The following is a 12,159-nucleotide window of genomic DNA, read 5'->3' as shown; positions in this document are numbered from 1 at the left end:
ATTCCGCAGGAGTAAGGAGCCAGATGAGGACGCCGATGCCGCCGACACCGGGACATTGTCGGTGTCGCCCCGTAGGTACATGAGGCCACCAAGGCCTTGGAACATGCCTCCACCCTTGCAGCCGCTGCTTAACGGAACCCCAAAACATCAAGGCCCTGCAGGAGTTTCTGGGGATGATAAATTACTATAGACGGTTCATCCTCAACATCGCCCAAATCATGTACCCACTAACATCAGTCCTGAAGGGAAAGCCAAAGGCGCTGACCTGGGAAGCTCCGCAGCAGAAGGCATTCAGCGAAACAAAGGCAGCCCTCGCCAGTGTTACGACTTTGACACACAACAACCCCGCAGCCGCCCTCAGGTTAACAACAGATGCCAGCAACATCGCCTGCAGTGCAGTACTGGAGCAGGTGGTGAACGGCACCCCTCAGCCCTTGGCCTTCTTTATCCTGCAAGCTCTCCTGTAAAACCCGCTACAGTGCCTTCGACAGGGGAACTGCAACATCTACCGAGCTCTAAGGCACTTTAAGTACCTGCTGAAGGGCACTGGAATTCACCATCTGATGGACCACAAACCTGGTACGTGCCTTCGCAAACAAGGGAGACACATAGTTGCGAAATAATAAGACAACGCGGCACCTAACCCGCCATCTCAAATTTGGCTGCACCATCAAATACGTCCATGGGAAAAAAAACCAGTAGCCGACGCCCTGTCGACAGTGGAAATAAACTCAAGCAGTTTTTGGGTGGGTGGATGAACCAGTTTGTGTGTGGTGGTCTGATGTGAGGACACACGGGGTGTGTTGATTGGGAAGCTGGTGATGAAACTGCCCAGTTTGCCCACTTTTGATATGCTGTCGGGGGTCTGTGCGGGGCTCTTGGGTGTCGGGTGTGCATTTTTTACTTTTGCATGGACTGGTTTAAACTTATGTAGTTTGTGTGGTTCTCCTCCCCTGGATCCGACGACTTAACAGGTTAAGCAGCGACTTCTGGAATGAACATGGATACGGGCTTGGCTGTTGGATTGAGAACCAAACACTGAGACACCAGGGTGTTAATAAATCCTGGTGGTTGATTCAAATAATGAGGTCCTTTATTGCACTAATGTAAGCTTCTCATTAGATTACGAATGTTTATACAGTGTGATAAAACAATTTGGCAAAGTGGAAAAGAATTAAATTATTTCTAGAAAAGATAAGCAGTCATTTTTTCTGCTTTTGGTAAATTTTCCTCTCCCTTGGAAGCTAGTAGGCACAACAAAGTCTCCCTTGTACATTCTAAATGACTCAGTTCTCAGCACGAGGTGTTTTCAGTGAAAAACTTGAATGATGAGCCATTTGACTTACTCCGAAGACTGAAGAACATGGACCAGTCCCATGTTACTGAGCTCTTCCTCCTTTATGTGTGCTATCTACAGGAGGGAGGAAAATTTAATAAAAGCTGCTGAATGCATTGAAACGGAGTTGGTTCCATTCCCAGTGGAAATTTAAACAGTATGGAAGAACCTTCCTGGAGTAAGCTGGTAATGAGACTCAAGCAGTTCTGTTTATCTAACTTTAAACCTCATGAGAGTGGAAATATTGAATGCATTTCATCTCATAGATTCTTCAGCTGAAAGGGTAGTTTACTCAAAAAGACTTGCATGTTTTTAAGGGAGGAGATTCTTCATCGATGTCCTCCTTGTGTATCTCATTTAAAAAAACTGGGTGGTGATGCAGCTATCCTTTTAACCTTTTCTTCCAATTACCTACCTGATACCATCATTGTTGGCCATGAGAGGATGCAGGTAAAAAAATATAAAAGAAACCCTAAACAGTGTCGCAAATGCTTTGAATATGGCCACATTCAAAACTCTTGCAATAATAATAAAAGATGTCCTGTGTGCTCTGCAGAGCACGATAATGACGATTGCCGAAGCAACCCGATACTATTTTCTTTGTAAGGGTGATCACGCCAAATTCTAGGGCTTGTCCAGATATAAATTTGAACAAAGTGTTGGCGGTGGCTGATAACGAACATATCAGCATTAGTGACGCAAAGCGCACGGTAATGAAGCAAACAAAGTGTCAACTCTACGTATGCTTCTTAGCAATAAAAACTTATTAAGACTTCCAGCAATGTAAGATACCAACCAACTGCGTCTGATAGTAGATATCACAAACCTGCTGTTTCTAGAATATAAATAATAATGAAAATCTCCAAACTGGTCAGAAACTTTCGTCGGCAAGTGCTTTGAGTCCAATACCAAAAACTGTACTTCCAAGCACGGGAAATTTATCTTCCACCCACATCCACAGCTGTCGATTCATCTCCAAAAATAAGGGTGCCAAGAATCAACCAATAATTCAGGAAAATATTCTGAAAATACTTCAAACAAAAATAAGCTAAAGGAACAATCCCAATTAGATAGAGCTAGTTCAGAGCCATCAATCGCCACAGCCACCAACAAAAATAATAATAAAACTACAGTTGCAACTACCAAGAAGCGCACAAGAAATACTTCCCCAAATAATGATAACTTTATAATAAGAACTTCAAATGGGTTCAGTGTTTTGGAAGAGATCTCTCCTCCTAGAAAGGTGGTTCCAAAAGTAGATTCAGAACAAAAACATCTGAGTTCAGTTCAGTCTTGCCGCCCTAAGACAAATAGGATTAGTGGTGCACAGAACCACAGTAGTAATTCTGAACATCAGGTTCATAATAAAAAATATGAAGATCCACCAAAGACCCTGAACTCCAATTCAGATGAAAAGGGATTAAGAAAACAATCTCTTATAAAGGAAGATTTCCACTCACTAGGAACAGTACTTCCCTCAAGGAGTGGGAAGTAGCACATTTACCACCTTAGCATTCTTGCTCGATATCCTTCAGTGGAACTGTGAGTCTCCAGAGCCCGTAGAAGACAGCAAAGTTTTAATGCATGAATTCAATCCAGGGATTATATGCCTACAGGAAACAATGTTAGGCAACTCTGCTTATAATCTGAACTAAATTATTCAATATTTAAATCATATCCCCCAACTGGTAGTCGTGCCCATGGGTGCTGCAGTGTGTGTCTCTACAGCACTCCACAATACAATTAAATACAACACTACAGCTGTCGCTATTTCATTCATTTTGGAAAGGGATAACAATCTGCTCCTTATACCTTCCACTGAACCTTGCTTTTAACATTGGGTATTCAGTCGTTGATTAATTGACCAACTTCCAGCTCCTTTACTTCTCCTAGGTGATTTTAATGCCCTCAACCCCTTTGGGAAGTCGGTTTTAGATAGTAAAGGGAATTAATCGAAGACCTTATTGACAGAATGATGTTACCCTATGTAATAATGGGTCAATGACTTTCTAACATTCACGATAATCATTTCTCTGCACTGGACCTTGAAGTATTTTCTTCAACTAGTATCCCGTTACTTGATTTTAAGTGGTTTTGTTAATGAAGAGATTTAAATGGAAGTGATCACTACCCGATCCATTTGAAATATGCTCTAGAATGCTCCATCTGAAGTTTACCCAAGTGGAAGGTAGGACGCCGACTAAGGACAAATTCAGTAAGGTGTCAATCTAGATAGGGAGTTTGAGTCCTTTCATTCTCATCTAGATGCCTATGATTACTTTATTGAATCTACTTTGAAGAGTGCTGAAGGCTCGTACTTTGAAGAGTGCTGAAGGCTCGATTCCAAAAACAAAAGGCAAACCTCGTAGACCTGCAGTTCACTGGTGGAATAAGACACGTGGTATTCTGAGAAAAGTGACTAGGAAATGCTACAGACGTTACAAAACTAGTGGCTCCCTCAGTCTAAATTAATCTACAAACGTGCTTTAGCCAAGCAGCGGCGCTTCTATAAGAAAGCCAAAAGAGAATGTTGGCTTTACTATATTAATGGAATAAACTCCAAGACCCCACTAAGAGTAGTGTGGCGTAAAATAAGGAACTGGGTGGAAAATTTGTTGCATCACCATTACCCTCATTAAAAATAAATGACACTCTAATCCACAGAGCCACTGAAGTTGCCAATGAGCTAGGAAAACACTTTTCCTAGTTCCAGCTCAACAATTATTCTCCAGAATTTCAAAGAATTGGAATTCTGAAATGTGTCTAAGTTTGATTCAGGAAAATCTGAACCATACAACTACAAATTTTCCTAAGAAGAGAACTTCGTGAGGCCTTTCTCTCAGAGTGAATCCACAGCTCCAGGTGAGGATACAATCATATATGAAATGCTGAAACACCTCCCAGATGATGCCAAAAAATATTTACTGAAGATTATAAACAAAATATGGGAAACTGGAATTTTACCGAAGGACTGGAAAATATCCATAATTGTCCCTATTAAAAAACCTAATAAAGATGCTTCCCAAGCCACCAGCTAGACCAGCTGTGTATGTAAGCTGATGGAAAATGATAATGCTAGACTAGTTTGGCATATGGAAACCAAAGGATTACTATCGCAATTTCAATTTGGTTTCAGAAAAAACCATCACCCTTGATCCCCTGCTGAGGCTGGACCATCCGAATCCAGCAAGGATTCGCCAAACATTGTCAGACCATTGGCATATACGACTTGGAGAAAGCATATGACACTCCCTGGAGAACTGGCATCATGAAACAATTGCACAAGATGGGCATATGTGGAAGAATGAACAGTTTATATATTCCTTTTTAACAAGACAGACTTTTAAAAGGTAGAGTGGGAGAAACTCCTTCTCCCAACCTTTTATGCAGGAGGAAGAGTTCCCCAAGGAAGCATTTTAAGTGTAACACTTTTTTCAGTGGCAATAAATGGTGCGGTTAAATCATCCTGTTAAATGCTTCCTTGGGGAACTCCTTTATCCTGCATAAGAGTGGGGAAAGAAAGGATTTGCTAACACCTGGCTCTGTGTCTGTAAAAAAGGAATATATAAACCTGTTCGTTCTCACATATGCCCATCTTCTGCAGTATTTCATGGTACCGATTCTCGAAGGTAATCTGTTTCTTTTCTCCAGAGTCAAAAAATATGTAATATTCTGACAATGTTTGGCAGATCCTTGCTGAATTCAGATGTCAGCGACAATTTCTGAAACCAAGTGGCTGCGTATCTCAGGTATGGCCTGGTCAGCTGTGCTCATTTCTCCATCCGCTTTATACACAGCTTCAGTCTATGAGTGAAGCTGAGAAGCTGTCTTTATTAGGACACCAATAGGAGGACAATTGAATTATTTCGGTCATCATCCAGTTTCCACTATTTTTGTTTATGATCTTTCAGTAAATGTTTTGACATCATCAGGAAGTGTTTCTTTATTTACCTGTGGTGTAATCTCACTTGTTTATGGGTTAAACCTGCAGGAAAATTTGGCAGTTGTGATTCAGGTTTTCAGTCAAGCTTTGGGTATTCCGAAATTCCTGGTCTTTGAAATTCTGAGAACTCTAGTGATGAAGCTGAAGCAGAAAAGTGTTTTCTAACTTTCGTGGCGCAACTCGTGAGTGAAGTGTCGACAATGGTAATGTGATACCTTCTTCCCGCAGTACCGACACACCGCACCTGCTGAGTGAAGACTGACGTAATATGAAGTAGAAAGCCAACATTCTCTTTGGCTCTTATAAACATACGCTGTAGCTAAAGCACGTTTGCTGTAGACTGAGGGAGCCATAGTTTTGGCGTCTGTGACTACAGTCACTTTGCTCCAAATGCGATGTTGTTGATGAGCTTGCAGATCTACGGGTTTGCCTTTGTTGGAATCAGTAACTAACTCAAGGCCAGAGGCCTTCGGCTTCTTCAGAGACAGATTCAAATAAAGTAATCATGGGCATCCTGGATGAAGATGAAGGAGATGCTCCAATATCTAGATTGACACCCATACAATTTATCTAGTCATGCAGATGGTATTCAAACATTTCAAATGGATCGAGAATGAAGGCACTTCGTTTAAATCTTCATTGCTAAGCAATTAAATCAGGTGAATACTAATGAAAAATGCTGGTGCGAAATGATTATCGTGAATGTTGATGGAAGAGTCATTGACCCGACATTATATAAGTATTTGTCATTCTGTCAATAAAGATGTTCCTTGCTATCGACTACAAGAGGTTGAAAGTGCATTAAAATACCTGAAAGAAATGAGAGCTGAAGATAACGACTGAATATCTCAATGTTAAGCAGATCTGTTATCAAAGAAACGGTGTATCTCTTTTCCAAATGACAAGTCAACGACAGCTGCTAGTATGTTGTGATGATAGTGCTGTAAATTTATTAATAATGGCGGCACCTACCGAACCGAGACTATGTTAAATATTGAATAATTTGGATTCGAGATTATAAGCTGAAGTTGCCCATTGTTCCTATGAAGCATCCTAGTTGAAGCTAAGGTCTTCTGTGAGCTTTCTATTCTTACAGTCACTGAAGGATCGGCAAATCTTGGAAATATTAAACTGATAACACTTCCCAGGAAGCTGGGAATTGAGTGAGAGAATTCTCCTTTATAAGTTGTGTTCTTGTCCCTTCATCTATTCGGAGATGGCTGATGGATCTTCATATTTTGTGTAATTCTGATGTTCAAGTACTATGATTCTGTGCACCACTAATCGTGTCTTGAGGCGGCTGGTGGCTGAACTCGGTTTTGTTCTGAATCCCGGGTACACTTTTCAGGAGGAAGATGCTTCCAAACACTGAACGACTGAAAAGTTCAACGTATAAAGTTATCGTGAAGTATTTCTTGTGCTAATGATTGCAACTGTGATTTTGTATTATTTTCGTTGTTAACTGTATGTTTTGATGATGTTCCTGAGCTTAACTCTATCTAGTGAGTTGTTCCTTTAGCTTTGTTCGAAATATTTTCCTGAATGTGGTGATTTAACTGCCATATTTACGGAGATGAATCGCGGCGTGTGATGGAAGATAAGCTCTGTTAACTTTGGAAGGTACGGACACGGTATTGAACCAGCGCATACGACTGGGTTCTGATGATTTGAATTTTCATTGGCCAGTTCTAGAAGTAGCGATTTGTGTTGTACTATCGGGCTGCGCAGTTATTGATGTGCTTGTACTGAAGTATAACAAGACACATTACGAAGCATACGTAGAAGTTGACACTTTTGTTTATTACAACTTTGCATATATGCTGATATGTTCGTTATCGTACCAGCACTAACTTGTTCAAGTATGTGCAGGACAAGCCTGCATTTAGTGTGATCACCCTACAAGGTAATAGGGCAACTACTTAATCGTCAACGTATCGTGCTCTGCAGGAAGCACACGAGACATCTTTATTATTATTGGAAGTTTGAATGTGACCTTAATCCAAGCATTTACGTACACTGTGAGTTTCTTTGCTAATTTTTGCCTGCATCTCATGACTGTGTTATCGAAGTAGTGTGAAGAAAGGTTGAGACCAACTGCATCACCACTGTTACAAATGAAAATTTACAGGAAGGACATCGTCTCTCTCTTTAAACATGCAATGTGATAAGCTCTGCGTGTTGAAATCTGCGAGATGAAACTGCATTCAATATTTCCCACTTTCAGTAATTTAAAGAGATAGATAGCTGAAACTGCTTGTGCCAGCTTTGTGAAGGTTCCATACCGTTAATTTCCACTGAAATAGACAACCTTGCTCTCCAATACATTCAGCAGCTTTTATTAAATTTTCCTCCTCCTTGTAGATAACAACATGCACCACAAAGAGAGGAGGAAGAAACTCTGAGCATGGGTTCGATCATGTTCTTCGGTCTTCGAGTAAGTCGAAATGAAACATCGTCGAGATTTTTCATGAACACCCTGTTAGCGAAGGCGGTCATTGAAGCTATTGGCCGTAGGCCTGATGTGCCTCACCTTAACAAAACAACTATCTTTCTAGAAATGTTAATTCTTTCACTTTGCTGAAGTGTTGCTACGCTGTATGGAATCCTATGGCTTTATTGTGCAATGAACACAACCAACGAATGCACCAGACTGACCAACACCCTGGTGTCTTCGTGTTTGATTGTCAACGGCAACCATATCGATTCGAAGATGGGCGCGATTCGCAAAGAACATCGTCAGGAGAAGCTAATGGCCAAATCACTGAAGTTTGCCGATCACATGCAAAAGCAAAAATGCACGCCCGTTGCCAAACACGAAACCCGACGGCACGCGAAGAACGAGCTGAACGACTCTGCTAGCAGCTACAACATCTGGGAGGACAGATAGCGAGCATGCGCACGTCGACCGCCGCACACAAACGGTTCAATCCGCCGCAAAAACTGCTGGTCGCGCTGTCGACGGGGCGTCGACTTCCTGGTTTCCCGTGGACGCCGCGATGGTGGCCAAGCTACGGATGGGTGGCCGCGTGTTATGCGTCGACCGTATCGCGGCTGCGAGAAGGCACGTGCCGAAGGTTTTGTCGTCGGGTGTTCGGCAACCTTAAAGTGCCTTGGAAACCTGACGGGCTGGCCGGCCTGGATGGAAGGCGCCAGCCGGCGAGTTTTAACGGTGGCTTTTACGGGCGGAGCAGAACGAGGAGTGCGCCACCTGCTCCGACTGCTGCAAGCGCTGGCGTTGGCTACAAAGAAGCGTCGGCCGGCTGGCTGTCCGTCTTCAGCACTATTTCGCTGAGTACTACTGCTCTTGAAATCGCGCCCCTTCGAACGGCGATGACGAAAGAATGTTTTAGTCTATATGTCATCCCAGCTCTAGAAGACCTGTGTTTGAGTTCCGCGACTACAAATGGAAGGCGCATGTTCCCAGGCGCTGACGGCGCGTGTACGAGGCCTGCCGTTCGACGTCAGCGTCAGCCTGTCTGTCACTGCGAGGAGAATCGGAAAGCTCGCTGCGCGGTCATTTTCACTATCTCTATTTTTGATTGCACCCCGCAGTTCGTCTGAAGCATATACGAAGCAATGCGAAACCAGACTACCGAGCTAAGTATGTATGTCTTTCGTCATGAGCATTAATGGAGTGCTGTTATCGCACAATGCCATATGTGACGATACTAACGTCTTGGCGTCGGAGTGTTACCTCTGCTGGGAGATGCCACCATGGTGTTGGAACTGCTACGGCATCTGTTATGCGTACCTGACAGTGAAGGCTCAGCGATGCCTGTTCTCGCATACTTTGAGGAGACTGACTTTCGTCTGCTGTCGGCAGAAAGTGTACGGGGCGTGCTCGCTGCATTCACGTGAACAAATATACTGCTATCTTTGCTCGCACGCGGCTGCGAACCTGCCGTGATGAGAAGTCACGTTAATGGCGCTTTGATTGCTAAACGTTTGTTGAGCAACCATGTTTGTCCGTTATTGGCATGATTTCCGCCGGGAGAAAAGACATCGGCGACACAACTTGTGCCGTGTTGTCCGTTAAGCTCTGTTTGGCAGCTTCGGCATAATGACTCCGTTAGCGACCACGCCTACTTCCGAATTTCAATGATTCAAGCGGAAGTGAACATTCCTGTGTTCATGACAGAATATAATGTGGGGAAGAAAGCAGACGGAAAGAGCAGCGGTGACCTCTTGAACTACCATCATTAGGCTGTTGGTATAAATGACATACAAAACATATATCGGCAAGCTATGCCATGAAATATATAATGAAGATACATAAGAATCAATTTAAAAGTGATAAATACATTATGATAACGATACAAATGCAAACAAGCTGAAGAAACGAGAGAAAGCGATTTGATCTTACGCACACACCATAAGAAAAACAGAATTATTTTACAAAGTCGTAGAATTATTTAAACTTTAAAAATACGGTATTTTCATCTTATTTGAAAAAGAAAACCACGAAAAATATCTGGCAAATATGGTAGCTGTGGTATTCCCCTGTGCATCGTCACGATAATGTATCAAGGTTACCATGCTGTGTTTGGACTGAGAAGTGACCCTGTGAAGATGCTGTCTCGATCTCGACTGGCTAATGAAGATAATCACTTTTGAAAAAATGACTACCTTTTCGTCTAATTGATGAACAAGTCGTTAGCCACAATGAAGTGAAAATTCTTTTGATTAATATCTAACAAGCGTTACCAGCAAGAGTATCCTTAAAAAATGACGCGAAGATAAATGTTATACAAAAAGAGGCCAATTAATATCATGAATCTATGTTTTTAACTAGAAGCACAGATTTTGCTTAAATAAGAATTATCTATCTTTCAGTAAACTTGAGAAGTACTTTCACACCACAGACTACTTGCTGACAATGTTTCGATTGCTATGCTAAATGCCAAAACAACAATAATAAATACGAATTACAATCTTCTTTTATTTTAATAATATTTATAAGTAAATCATTCAGAAAAACTCTGTGCAAGTCAAATCCTGAAGTTTTTGGTGATCGGCTTAACTTCAGCTGTCAGTTTTTTTGGATGGCGGCAAGGGTGGTGGCTCTGCTCGGCAAGGCTGCGGCGATGGCTGCAGGTGCAGCAGCTCTTCATGATTGGAGAGCGGTCCCGTGACCTGAGGTGGCTGAAGAGACGAACTGCTGTGGTAGAGGTTGGTGCTTCGGCGCTGCCATCGAAACCTGAAACTTTCGCTCGGCACTTCTTGTGAATGACTTTACCACTACTGTACATGCCAATGAAGCGTAGTGTAATATGGTTGATTTATGCTTATTGCCGATACGAACATGCTCGAACTACTGGCGAGGTTGTGTTCAGAGCTAAAGCGAGAACAAATTACTACGCAATGGTGATCTCACAAAAATAACTGATAAATAACTATTTCTAAGATTTAAGCCTATATATGACATAATCATGCTCACAAATGACAAGTTAACTTTTAAATGAGAATTAAAGTTGCTGTAATTTCATTTAAAAAGCCAACCTTATCCTTAAAAGAAGAATAAATAGTTGACATAAATGAGTTGAAGAGAACTATCTCCTTCCAACCGATCTGCGATAGTCCTATCTTTTGTTTAACAGAAATCTTTTCACTGAGACAGTCGTTATATCTTCTGACTAATACAACTCTTGAATTGACAATAATGCTCACATGTTTTAGAACATATTACTAACATTGCCGTGAAACAATACTGGAGCTCAATATAAATTTATTAAACTCTACTATTACAAACCAATTCTCACGAAGGTAATAAGTTGTAAAAATGTTGGGGAGCACAATATGAACAGAGAAGAAGGAATAAGGGGATGTTTAGAGAATGGTATTATCATTATTACGGAGATGAAAGAACACGCGAGAAGAGAAGATGACATGAAATATCAGAATGCTATTATTTATGGTGTGCGAGAGAAGAGAGAAGTTGATAACGTTGAATATCAGATGGAGAATGGAGTTTTGTTCCGACACGACTATGCTGACAAATCATTTTACGTCAGGGTACTTTCGGGCGTGAGCGGCCGTTACGTGACTTGCCCCGCCGAGTAGGCGAGGTGCCGCACTGTAGACTAAGCGATCCGGTTGCTTTTCGACACCTGCGTTGCTGACGGGCCACTGTTACTCTCTGCTGATTGGATCTTCGGTATTTTTGTTTATAAATTATGGGCGATGTGTTTGATGACTATTATCTGAAACCACGATTTAATGGGCAACTTGCATATTCGTCGTTTCCTGCGCTGTTGGAGTTGACGAAGGCGTTATTGAAAGGGTTGACCAGTGATGTGCTGCTTTCTTCCGGCGGCCCGCTGCGCGCGTTCGGAGTGCTAGTTTGGACGTAATATGTCCACTACGATGCGTTAGTTCCGCTCTTGGGCTTCGCCTCTATCTGAGGTATCGCCCTTCTGCCCATGCTGATGCCGCCTGCGCTGGAGGAACTGCGGGCCGGTGAAGTGCGAACGTTGATTCCTTCCGGCGACGCTGGTAACCTCCGTCACTTTCTCTTCAGCAGGTCTTTCGCTTTCGCACAGTAGATCTGCTCGCTAAGCCTGCTAAACAGAATGCGCGACCTCTTCAGAGTACCTTTCCTGCGCTGAACAGTTACTAATAACGAGAAAGAATCTCCTCTGCAATGCATCTTTGCTTTCTTCGGGTTGAGCAGTGAAATAACTGAACACGGCGGTAATTGGCTGGATATATCGAAGGTTATCTCGCATGAAGCCGGTCCCCGTCGGTGTTTAGCGGGATATCGACCGCAATATACGTGGTTGGGCGACATTTCCGTCGGATCGTTTGACTGTTCCCGCCGTGGCGTCGCTGATAAATACTGATCTTCGCTAGCGTAACTGTTGCGCTGCCGCTGTGGTCGTCT

Source organism: Macrobrachium rosenbergii, chromosome 48 (genome assembly GCF_040412425.1).
Source record: "Macrobrachium rosenbergii isolate ZJJX-2024 chromosome 48, ASM4041242v1, whole genome shotgun sequence".
NCBI lineage: Eukaryota > Metazoa > Arthropoda > Malacostraca > Decapoda > Palaemonidae > Macrobrachium > Macrobrachium rosenbergii.
The sequence above is the reverse complement of the archived record's forward strand: the minus strand, read 5'-3'. Positions refer to the sequence as shown.